This window comes from Leptodactylus fuscus, chromosome 3 (genome assembly GCF_031893055.1).
Source record: "Leptodactylus fuscus isolate aLepFus1 chromosome 3, aLepFus1.hap2, whole genome shotgun sequence".
In the NCBI taxonomy this organism is placed as follows: Eukaryota; Metazoa; Chordata; class Amphibia; order Anura; family Leptodactylidae; genus Leptodactylus; species Leptodactylus fuscus.
In genome coordinates this window covers 118,841,765-118,854,319 of record NC_134267.1, presented here as the reverse complement: position 1 = coordinate 118,854,319, position 12,555 = coordinate 118,841,765, and the positions used below count along the sequence as shown (strand labels likewise).

General features: G+C 40.7%; 1 protein-coding gene across 2 annotated transcripts in view; it reads right to left on the bottom strand.

Annotated features, from left to right (window-relative positions):
- BACH2 (BACH transcriptional regulator 2) overlaps positions 1-12,555 on the bottom strand; it is a 225,611-nt gene that overhangs the window by 112,188 nt on the left and 100,868 nt on the right. The window contains exon 3 of one of the 2 annotated variants that reach the window (XM_075268187.1): positions 3,318-3,357. The exons of the other annotated variant lie outside the window; for it this stretch is intronic. The gene's annotated coding sequence lies outside the window, so the exon portion shown is untranslated. The remainder of the gene's footprint in view (positions 1-3,317; positions 3,358-12,555) is intronic. 2 annotated transcript variants of the gene reach the window in all.

Below are 12,555 nucleotides of genomic sequence, written 5' to 3'. Positions count from 1 at the left end.
ATTTATATAGAGCCAACATATTCTGCAGCAATTTACAAAATGTAGGGTGCAAGTACAGACAAATAGATACATTACAGATACAACATAACATTGCTGTCAGATCCTTGATTACCGACCTAGGCCTGCTTACTGGCTACACTATTAATACCGAGCTGTTCAGCTGCCTACACCTGGGCTGCCTGTCCAACCCTTCGGCTTGTTTACAACCTTGCTTATCTGCTGCTTGCCACTGACCTTTGGCCCATACTTTATGATTCTTTGACTGAACCACTGTTGCTTCACTTCCAAATCTGTCTGGGCTACCAGTACCACTCCAAGAGGTAGCGACCTGGAGACTACTTAGGCAATGCCTTAGGAATGGCCCAACACCAAAATGGTTAGGTGGTAGAGCAAGTCTACACACCGCTGTCCGTGGCAATTAAAAGCCTTTATATAATGTTTTCACCTATATTGGCGTTATTTCCTTAGTGCTGTGCACAACATTCTTATGTGATCAAAAGTTTCCCCTCCTTGATGGCTTTTTTGAGGTGTTTGAACATTTTCAGGAAGGGAACAGAGGTTAGAGCTGTTGGAAGGGGAGAAAGCATTCACTAAGGGTAAGTTCACACACAGGAATTTGCCACAGATTTGGAGGCGGTTTCAAGCCAGATTCTACCTGACATTGTTTTCAAAGGGAAACAGAGATCACAGCAAGACACTGAAAAAATAAGCGTCCTGCTCAATCTTGCCACAGATTCCACAGCTCCAGACTCTATTCATCTGGGCCTCCATTCATTATTAGCAGGAAGCCACCACTGAATGCCAATGTCCTGCATCGGCATCCTGCTGCTGGTAACCCTCGGCCAGAAAATGAAGAGGAATTCCTCTATTTTCCGCCTTGTGAACTTACACTAAACGCAGCAACCATACGTTTAATCCCAAATGCAAATGTGCTTCTGATTTACGGTGTGCAATAAAAATACAGTACAATACAAAGTTGACTTGCACTATACAGCTGGCATTACTTGACACTTTTGCTCTGAAGGTTGCTAAACACAAATGGGATCGAGGACATTTCCTTCTTTACCTCTCAGATTTTACATTTATAAATTCCTTCATTTCATGAAGACAAAAAAGTCAACACAGTAATCCAATAAGCAAACAAGCCACATCCTTATGAAATCTGAGCCGACAACTTCAGAACAAAGGAGGTTTTCTCCTTTAACATTTACGCTTATAGTGGAAATGTGTAACAAAATATCAACACCATCACATGCCCTGATGTCTATATAATGGCCAGTCATAACAAGATTACTAACAAGTTTTCTTGTTTAACCATTACTAACTTTCAAGGAATTAACAAGTATGAACCATAAAAATAAAAGGCTTGTAACATGCCATAAACAGGTATGTTTCACAGAAAAGTGTAAATTCATTTATGTAATATGGCAGTGCCTTTCCTTTGCTGTGTTCACTTCTACATAAGCACTTAATAGCTGCTGAACATATCCAGGTAGGGGATACATAGGTAGAAGAATCTGAGAATCTCCTTTATCTGTGCATGCACTGGATGTATTCAGCTAGGGGGAAAATCCTGCGTGGAAGTGTACTTAGTAAGAGAAAAGACTTTAAGGCCGGGGCCCCACGTGGTGTTTTACTGTCCCTGCAAAGAGGAATCCCATCTAGCAAATCCCACCCACACATTTCTGAAAAATTTGTGCTTTGAAAATGCATTGATTTCCAAAAAAGTAACGGCCAATAATACCTATAGAAATGCCGTGAGTTTCCGGATAGGTATAGTTTAAGCAGAAAGTCTGCAGAGGAAAACTCTGTGGACTTTCCATGACAGGGGTACAATACATTTACAATGCTACATTGGAGAGTTGGTGGGCACTACCGTTTACTCCTACTGTTTCTGTGTCAGATAAAGAGCTGGGTGTATACAATAGATTTGATACACAAATACACAATGTTCTGAATCCGTTCTTAGTCAGACAGCTTTTCAAACTTGGCATAAAAAAGCAATCTAAGGGTGCATTCACACTGAGTAAACGCTAGCTTATTTTGTAGAGTAAAATTACACTTGTAAATTTTGCTATCCCATTGACTTCAATGATATTTTTTTACAAGTGTAAAAATACGCCTGTAAAAAATACGCCTGTAAAAAATACGCCTGTAAAATGTCATTGAAGTCAATGGGATAGCAAAATTTACAAGTGTAATTTTACTCTACAAAATAAGCTAGCGTTTACTCAGTGTGAATGCACCCTAAGGTTGCTGCATTAATGAACAAAATTTTGCGCTAAAGGGAACCTGTCAGGTGTTTTTTTTTCTACCTTAACCTGGCGCCATCATATGAAGGATGAAATAATTGCCTTTCCATCGGTGCCCCCTGTAATCTTTCTGACATTGGCATATGACTTTTTATGCTTTTAAAGGAAGGTACAACAATGGAAATGGAATTACTTGATCCTGCACATGATTTGCACATTACCCTTAAATAACAAGCTCAGATTGGCATAAAAACTAGGTGATCTTCCCCACAGTCACCCGCTACTTGGTTCCTCCACCAGTCTCTCCATCCTATTTTCTCACAACACACAGGAATAACTGTTCATTGGCCACATTGGTTGACGGTCATAACCAATGTTTGGCTCAGTGGTATTTCCTGTCTGTCAGGAGCAGGACCAAGATAAAAACACAGAGACCAATGGAGAAATTGGTCAGTGTCAAAATAGGAACAATGGTATTGGCAAGCTTCCTTGGTCTCCGCATCAGCCGTAAAATGTATAGGGTCCGACTTAGTTAAATCGCTGGATTTTCACTATTAAAGTAATAGAATCAACAATGGAGACCCCTAGTAGAACTTTTGATAGATGTCTGAAATAAATTATCTTTATACAAAAGCTGTTTTGTTTTTCAAATAGTTTTTGAAGGTAATGCCATGATTTCAGGTTGGGTTGAGTATGTAATACAAAAGCTATATTTTCAGCACAGCAAAAATGTATACAAAACAGTACCTGTTTTTTTTGTTTTTTTTTGTAATGTAATATAATGCAGCAAGCAGTTTGCAATGTGAAACTAACTCGATGCTATATTTATAAGCAATCATTCATGAAAACGAACTGTGACCTCAAAATAGCTGCAGGAACAATCTAATTCCTTCTGATAATGCTGTGATAAGAAGTGTAGCATAACACTGTCTTCAAAGCAGCAGCGTTATCAGGCTAGTTGTAACTACCATAATAAAGATCAACTATGCAGTCAATTATCTTCTAATCACTAGAATACATAATGCTAACCCTGGTTGATAAAGAAGCTGTCTGCCTCTTACTAACCTCTACTGGAACGTGCTTCAGGAGCTTGCGTCATCAGCATCTAAGAAAGTGACAAAGACAGAAGGCAAGAGAGGGTGCATGACTGAGAGACTCTGATAGAGCAATATAATATTTGGCTTCTATCAAGATTCTTAGTCCACTTCATCCATTCTAAGCTTGCTATGTTATGTCAATAGTCAGACTCAAATTGACTATCCTTGTTCCAGTGTTATATACACTAATGCAATAAAATAAAGGAGCTATAGAGCAGAAGATTAGATAAAGAAGATATTGATATGATGTACACAGACATTTTTATGTAACTTATCTGGAACGCCCTATGGACAAACCGTGGCATGCAGGGATGTTTAAAGGTAGCCTGAGTCCTAGGCTGTTCAAAAAGCTCTCATATTCACATCAAAGATCACTGTGACACAATAATCTCCCATAGTGACCCTCCACATGGTATAATGTCCCATAGTGACCTTCCACGTGGTAAAATGTCCCATAGAGGCCCGCCATGCAGTGTAATGTCCCATAACAGCCCTCCATGCAGTATAATAGTCGATAGTGGCCCCTGCACACAGTATCATGTCCCATAGTGACCTCTCCTTACAGTATAAAGTCCCGTAGTCGCCCCTTCAAACAATATAGTGTCCCACAGTGTCGCCCATACAGTATAAAGCCCTCCTACACAGTATGTCCTACAGTAGTCCCTCTACACAGTATAATGTACCATACTGGAACATGCACAGGCATGTGATTTCACCTCACCAGCCATGAGTTAGACTTGTGTCTATGCATCATGATGCCAATCGAAGACCTCAGTAGTCCTAGATGTCATTCAGGAGGCCTCCCGAAGAGGCCACTTATTATACTCTAGGGTACAAGTTCCTGTTTACATTACAAAGAATTAGCATAAAATATATAACAAGCATTTGGACAACCCCTTCTCAAACGAAAGACCTCAGTAATCTTTTTGAGTATGACTTATGAAACCTTTGCAGGACTTATTACACATTGCTTTTATGGCTTACATTAGAGCAGAAGGTATGAAATGCCATACACCAAAAAGTTACCTCTTGCTAGTGGTAGTTCACACCCTTACAAGTATTAAAGGATGGATAGACAAACAACTCACTGCCCTGTCCCCTACTTAGCCATTGCAAGAAACTAGATGGCATAAATCTCGGCTGTCTCCTACACTTGTCTATGTATGAAATGCCCTTCCTGATGTTGCCTCTATAGAACATATATCCTTGCTTGCATTCCTGATCGCTGACACACGAATATTCAATGCAGTATTTAGGATTCATATGTAAATCAGACTATTTGGGAGTTCATGAGTTAATAAGCAGAGTTGCCAAGTGTATTAGGTTCAATACCATAGAATAAATATAAATCCAGAATAAAGTCCATCAGCACTAGCTAGATGACAACAGATGGGCTGAAAGTAACAAAAATAGGTAAAGGTTTATGTTCTTCGGATCCACTTGGGGACCTAAAAAACGGAAACTTAATGTGCTTAAAAAGCAGTTACCCGCGACCTATGGGGTCCGCCGCATTTTCTCAGCATTTTTACAAGCAGAATGGAGGACAGAATCCCCAAACGGGCAAGAAGAATGGACGTGATCCCAGCCTTACAAAGATACTGCAGCTAATATTTATCAACTACACATAATGTTAAACCTAAAAGAAGCTCTACAATATTATTCAGCTCTGCACTATTCCAATCAATGTAACCTAGTTTTCTGAAGTATAAAACACGTTTCACTAAGAAGCTGCTTCTAAAATTCCCTCTTATCCGAAGCCAGTGTGGTTACCTTGGACATACTGTATCACCGATTGAGGGGCACAAGATTGACTTTGGCTTCACTGATAAACAGAAGATCTCCATCATCTCCATCCAGTGCAGGAATAAAACTGTTAAGTGTCTCATCAGACAACAGTAAATGACATCAATATTTAACTGCATAGCAGGTGAAAGCAAAGCTGTGGGGGCGAAAAATGCAAGTGCTCATTGGAAAGAATGACTTCACACAAACACATCTCACTATCAGATTAGAAGCTAGAGTGAGTCATTCTTTGTTATGAGAGACAGCAGTTAACACCCACAGCACAAAGACTAGCTTCCCCTGCTGACAGCGATTACGCTCACACATTGCAAGCAAGGCTTGAGAAGGAATTCACAGCATTAATTCCAGCCCTTAGCTCTGGCTCGCCAGCTCCCCTCCTGACACAGCAATACTATAGTGTACAGAGGGAACCTTTCCTCACTTATCGGTTCTTTGCAAGCAGCCATATTAGATTGTATAGTACAAGAAACTAAAAGGCCTTGCCTATCTTTAAACAGATTTGGTATTGGTAAATGCATCTAATATTACAAATGAACAACTTTGCAATATGTCTTGATTAAAATGTCATGCTGTTTTGTGTCTATAGCTCCTATGCTGCCTTGTGTCTCCATAGTAACAGATAAACTATGAGTAGTGATATTGCGGTCATACTTTCTTCCATCTATCCCTATATACATTTGGTAGCTTAGCAAGAAATAGAGGACAGATAAAATGTTACGGTTTTGTTGGACAGTAATGAAGATGGTGTGAATAGTAGTGTATTTACCATAAAACAATTCTGTTCATTCTGCTGCCTCAAACGATGCTCTCATAGGAAAAGCATAAAAACCAACTTCTAGTCTACATATACAGCAAAAGCTGGAGTGAAGGTCACACGGATCAATGGAGGACCAGACCAGAAAAGATACTGTAATCCAACTGCCCAGCAAGAAATGCATGTAATCTCTTACTTTTTTTTTCCTGCTAAAGGGGCAGTTGATCAACTACCCCTGTGCCTAGTCCAGCAGTTTGATAATTTTACGACTAAGGGGTTTTCCAATCTCCCTGTTTCAGCAGCTTTGTCTGCTGTCTCTTCTTCTCACTTCCTGTATAACCCTCCTCCCAGTTTACTGAACAAGACACTATGTAGTATCACAATACTTACAATTACTAGAAATCTAATATAAATGCAAATTCGATAATATGCACATGCTTGTAGAGAACAGACTCAGTGTTGTCTGTGTGTTTACATAGAGAGATAACAGATTCCACTTTATCAGCAAACTGCAATTAGCTGAACTGATTATCCTGCCAGCAGAGCTGTAGATAGCAGTGTGAGCAGTGAGTGATGTCACTAGTCCTATCACACAGGTCTGACGTTATGGAAACTCTATGTAAACAATGGGAGGAATAATTTTACATAGCATGAAAACAAAGCAGCAAAAGCAATATATTTAGGAAAAGTCTTCAATTTACATAAACTAGCAGTATACATAGGATCCCTGAGGTGGAAATACCCCTTTAAATGCTTACTGGCATTTGTATCATGAAAATCCCTGGTCTCTTCAGCTTGTGATGTTGTGCATATTGACATTGGTATGAGTGACTAGTGTGAACTCTGCACATACAGTGTAAAAAGAGGCAGAGTAGATCATATCTATCGACGGGTAGGTGGTACAGTAATTTTAAAGCTCCATCATTACATATGTACTTACTTGAAGATAAAAAGAGCAGAGTTTATAAATAAAATAATCCAGAAAAAATATATAAAATATAGAAACTGAGAACATAGAAACGTAATACACAGAACCACATGGCTCATGTCTTGATTAGTATTTTCACAGTATAAGACAAATTTTAGACCTACATACCTTTGTATGATGTTATCAGATTACTCAGGACTTTGGATTTAGGTGGATAAACCTCTGTGTCATTTTCCTTTCCTCTCACATGTGTGAACATGGACGATAGACTGGCACTAACTAGTTACATTATTAGGTTATTTCTAAAACACCCCTATTGCTACATTTACATGTGGTGATGTACGGTACATGTGCATAGATACTGTTGCCATGGAAATTATACTTGGTTATCAGTATCATCATACGCACATATATGGAATGTGAGGTTCTTGTCACATAGATGGAAGAGCAGTGTGACTCGTAGCAAACTGATAGTGGTATATTGTTATAATGTGATATTAACACTCTTTGCGTTTAAGAAAACTATATTCCAAGTCAAAGACATACTAATAGGTTGCAACAGGCTACATGCCAACAGGTACTAAACAGGATTTACAATATAGAAGTAATACATTTTATAGTGGGTCATAAATGCCCCAAAAAACACTTTGTTATAACAAGACTATTCAATTGCAAAATGACCTAAAGCTTAAAATGAATAGCAATCAGGTACTAGAAATATATCTGCAAGTTCCAGGCATTCCACTCACCAACAGTTCGATATCTGCAAGCTTAGAAGAGGTCAACATAGCAAGACAAGAGATGCTTTTGAATAAAAACATAAGGCTTTAGCGCTCTAAGTACCGCAATAGATCATGAAAAATTCATCTGCTCCTCACTTGAGACCCTCACTATTTCTCAGATATACCAGTGATTAGTCTCTTAAATCACATGGAAAGTGGAGACCAAGACATTGAGACTGCATCTTAACGATCGTTATACCCTTACGTCAAGCAAAGGAGCTGGACATTACTGGCACTGCAGACTGCAATGAGATCATCCCTACTCAATTAGTGTACAATCATCAAAAGAAGAAAAAAGCAAACACTTCTTATTATTAAGGAAGGCATTACACAGATACTCTCCTCTTGGCTCCCATCCAGGAGACAGTCTGAAGTTCTACTGAAGATGACATTGCGAGTCTGGCTCAAGATACTTTATCAGGTTGCAAATTACTTTGTAAGTCCAGCCTTGCTTTACATGGCTTTAAATAACTATTGATTTATCTGTCTTCTAATGAAAATTCCAGACGACAGACATGCAATCAAACTATACCAATTCTACTTTTCTTCTGAAGTGGCGCCTTTCTCAGCACCTTTGTAAGATAAATTTGTGCCGACATATTCTTTCAATGTCCATTTTTCAGTGGTAATACACAACAGTAACACCCTTAATCCACAGTATTTATCAATATTACCATGAAACAGTCTACATCATGTATGTGCTCATCAACAACTAACTCCAAAACTGAAAACAATAGGGCAGAATTATAAAAAAAAAAAAAAAAAAATTGTAAAAGGACATGGCTTAAAAGCTTGCAGTTTCTGCGCCAATATTTTAGGATAAACTAACCAACCAATTGGTAGAATTATTAGAGAGACAGTCTAAGCAGTAGATTTATCATACAACCTAGGATAGGATTTTCATTTTCACATTTTCAGACCGTCTGTTTAAGGTTATGCTGTCTAATGTCTGGCATTGGAGTTGTCATTAAAGACTTAGGCTGTCCCATCAAAAGCATCCTATCTCTACTGCTAGTTTATGTGGATTAAAGACTTTTTCTAAAATACATTGCTTTATCAAAACTGCTTTGTTTGTATCTTAATTTATTCACTTCATTGTTTACACTGCTTTTCTATGACCAGGGGCCCCCTGCTGAGCTTATCTGATCAGTCCCCAAGTGACTTAGCTGTCTGCTCTCAGGGGGGGAGGGAGGGGCTTGAGTGCCCAGCAGCAGCTCTGAGCTGTGTATGTCTCTGCCACAGACAAGTAACGAAGCTCCTCAGATAGGGGAGGGGGGAGGTGAGAGCTCCAGTATTTCTGAAAGCTGTGTTATCTCCTGCTCTTCCACTTATCAGTCGGTTTAATTGAATTGCAATCTTCTTTTTGAATAAATTCCTTTGGACCTGAGAGCGCCGTCCTTTTGTTCTTCCATTGGTGCATCCTCCTGGTTTTTTACCAGTGTTATAGAAACGTGCTGCCACTCTCACTCTGACGAAGCCTAATATTGCTGAAAACGGAGTTGTGAACGGAGTCACAACCCAATCAGGTGAGAGGCCACCAGGTCCTGAGTTCTTTTCATAAACACCAGATAATTAATCTATATATTTATAATAGACCATCTACACTATAAGTGTGCTCGGTGTCTCTCTATTCTCGGTTTAATTGAATTTGGCTGATAAGGGCTGAGATAGGGAGTCCGTTACCTCTGTATGTATTACAAACTGACTCAAATCCAGCTCTGCTACATCAGCTTCTACATCATTTACAACCAATCCCTCATTACTGACTGAAAACATAGCAGATAGCAGAACAAGTGAAACTACGCCCACCAATGTGCTGAGAAAACCAGGAAGTGAAGAGAGCACAGAGCCTGAAGGTTGGTGAACAAGCGAGATGAGAATACCCCTTTAAGTCAGCAAATGGTCCGCAATTGTGGGTTCTCAACTGCGGACCATTTGCGGACACATTGTACTGAATACCACAGGTCCGCAAAGTCACAGACATCATGGCATGGCAAGGACTGTTCCATAGAACTCTATGGGCGCGTGCAGATGGACACGGACGTCTAGGGAATGACTTTTTAGAGTGAAACATAGTGTTGCTGATCAGCAAATTACGGACCACAAAAACCACTACAGTCGTGTAAGACCAGCCTAAGTCCACTTGTATCAGTGTAGAAACAAATTAACATTGTTAATAAATTACAAATTTCACAAAGTTTTGTCTATGCAGCTCCTATACAGATGTCTGTATTATTACCAGCAGCCTTTTATTATACAGTGGCAGACAGAATATTATCATTAAAGGAGTTGTACCAAGTTTACACTTTGCAACCTATCTATAGGATAGGTGATATAGGATGGGATAGGTGATACAGTGTCTGAATACGCTAGGAAAAGTATGTTTTTGTACCATGTTAGCCAGTGGGTATGAGATATAAAAAACAAAAACCTCGAGTCTTCAGTAGTTGATGCCTTTTTTTAATGGCTATACCTGAGGAAGGGATCAGAGTTATCCCAAAAGCTTGTAATCTGTCATCATTATTAGTTATCCATTAAAAAAAAGGTATCAACTACTGAAGACTATCAAGTTTTTAGTTTTTTTATATTGAATAGCTGGGGTCTGACTACTCCAAATCTTACCAATTACAAGAATGCGAGTTCTCAGTATCATTTTCTGAATGGTTCAGGAGGTGCGTACACGTGGTGTAGCTTCATTAAATTCTATGGCACTTCGAGAACAGGCATCAGCTATTTCTAGATTTCTTTTTATCAGTCCCATAGAGATTATAGGAATGACAGAATGAGTTGTTGGAATTGAAAGAAGCTTTATATGTATGAATGTAATGATAATGATATATGTAAATGATTACAATATTATAATGAAAAGAGAAGTTTATTGGTTAAAACTGTATAACAAAGTAAACTGTACCCTGTTGGGCCACCTCTAACCTGGATACAAGATAAGATATGGTTAGGGTATACAGCTCCATATGGCACCCTGCAGAACATTTGCTGACAGATGTTGTAGTTGTACTTGTAGTTAAATCTGGAAACTGGGTAGGCCAAGGAAGTGTTGCAATCTGGCATTCTTGGGAAAACCTTGCTGTGTGGGCCTGACCATCATCCTACTGAATATAAAAAAAATGATTGGAAGCCCTGCAATGAGTGGCAACACATGTGGCCACAGGATGTACTGCACATATTGCTGAGTTGTTAGTGTCCCTTACATCACTACTAGGGGTGAGCGACTGTTGTAAGCAATCGCTTCCAGGATAAGTTTGCGCAGTCTGTCACCCCACAACAAAGGCAGGATGGAAGTGCTCACCACAAAGCTTCCATTCTCAAACGCAACTATTATCGGATCCGAAACAGAACCTGGACACTTCACTTAAAACAATAAGATTCTAGTTGACTGCGGTACAGGTTTCTCATTCACGACAGCGCTGCAAAGAAAGGCAACTATTTCTGGCTGTCAGTGACAGGATACATAATGGCTTAATGACACCAAATTTTTTCTGCTTGGAAATGGTCCAGGTAGAGAATGGGTGTGTAATGAAGGTGTCACCTTTGTCTGGATGGTGGACACAGAAACTGTGACAGATACTTGTACTTGTTGTCGGATTAGATCAGGGGTCCTCAAACTTTTTAAAAGGTGGGCCAGGTCACTGTCCCTCGGACCATTGGAGGGCCGGAATATAGTTTAAAGGGATTCTACCATTAAAATCACATTTTTTCTCGATAACACATAGGAATAGCCTTAAGAAAGCCTCTTCTTCTCCTACCTTTCGATTACTTCTTTGCCCCGCCATTTGGTTAAAATTCCATTTTCTGTCGGTATGCAAATGAGTTATCTTGCAGCACTGGGGGCATCCCCAATGCTGCGAGAGAACTCTCCAGCGCTGCCTCCAACTTCTTCTGGAACGTCGTTTTTATGCGTCTTCTTCTGGTGCAGGCAGAGCCGACTGAGCATGCCCACAGGCCACAAGAAAATGGCCGCTTACTTACTGTGCAAGCGGCCATTTTTCTTGTGGCCGCGGGCATGTGCAGTCGGCTCTGAGAAAGGCCCAAGGCGTACAAGTTTCACCGCCTGCGCCGGAAGAAGACGCATGAAGATGACGTTCCAGAAGAAGATAGAGGTGGCGCTGGAGAGTTCTCTCGCAGCATTGGGGACGCTCCCAGTGCTGCAAGAGAACTCATTTGCATACCGACAGAAAACGGAATTTTAACTGAACAGTGGCGCAGAGAAGAATAGCCTTTCTTAAGGCTATTCTGACGTGTCAACGACAAAAAACTGTTTTTAATGGTAGAATCCCTTTAAAGCTGACCCAGCGGAATGCACACACCAAACACAAGTGTGAATGCCCCCTGAGGTGTTATTAATCCTACAGTAAGATATTATAGTGCTTACTTCAGGGGGCACAGATAGGGTCTGGGATCCAGGAAGTCAGCAGGCACTAAACCAAACTAGTGAGGTGGCTTTGCCCACTGTAATTTGGGCTGCCTCAGGTCAGGTCACATTGCTATGGTTACCTGACTGACGAAGTGACGCGGAGGGGTACAATTGACTATACCAGGCCAGGCCATGGAGACAGCGTGCTTCACTTTACTGATTGGAAGGCACCACTCCTGATGTCTGCGCGATCTGCTCTTTCTCCGGTGTCCGCCTGTGTCCTTCTGTCACATCGCAAGTATGCGATGTAAGGAGGATACCGGAGGCAGAGCACCGGTATCCTCCTTACATCGCATACATGCGATGTGACAGGAGGACACAGGCGGACACCGGAGGCAGAGCAGATCGGGCAGACTTCAGGAGCGGTGCCCTCCAATAGGTGAAGTGAAGCGCGCTACATGGCCTGGACCGAGCTCCCCGGGAGCTTCATTATAAATGCGCGCCTGCCGGTGGTGCCGGCAGGCCGGACACATGTGCTCGGCGGGCTGCATGTGGCCCGTGGGCCGT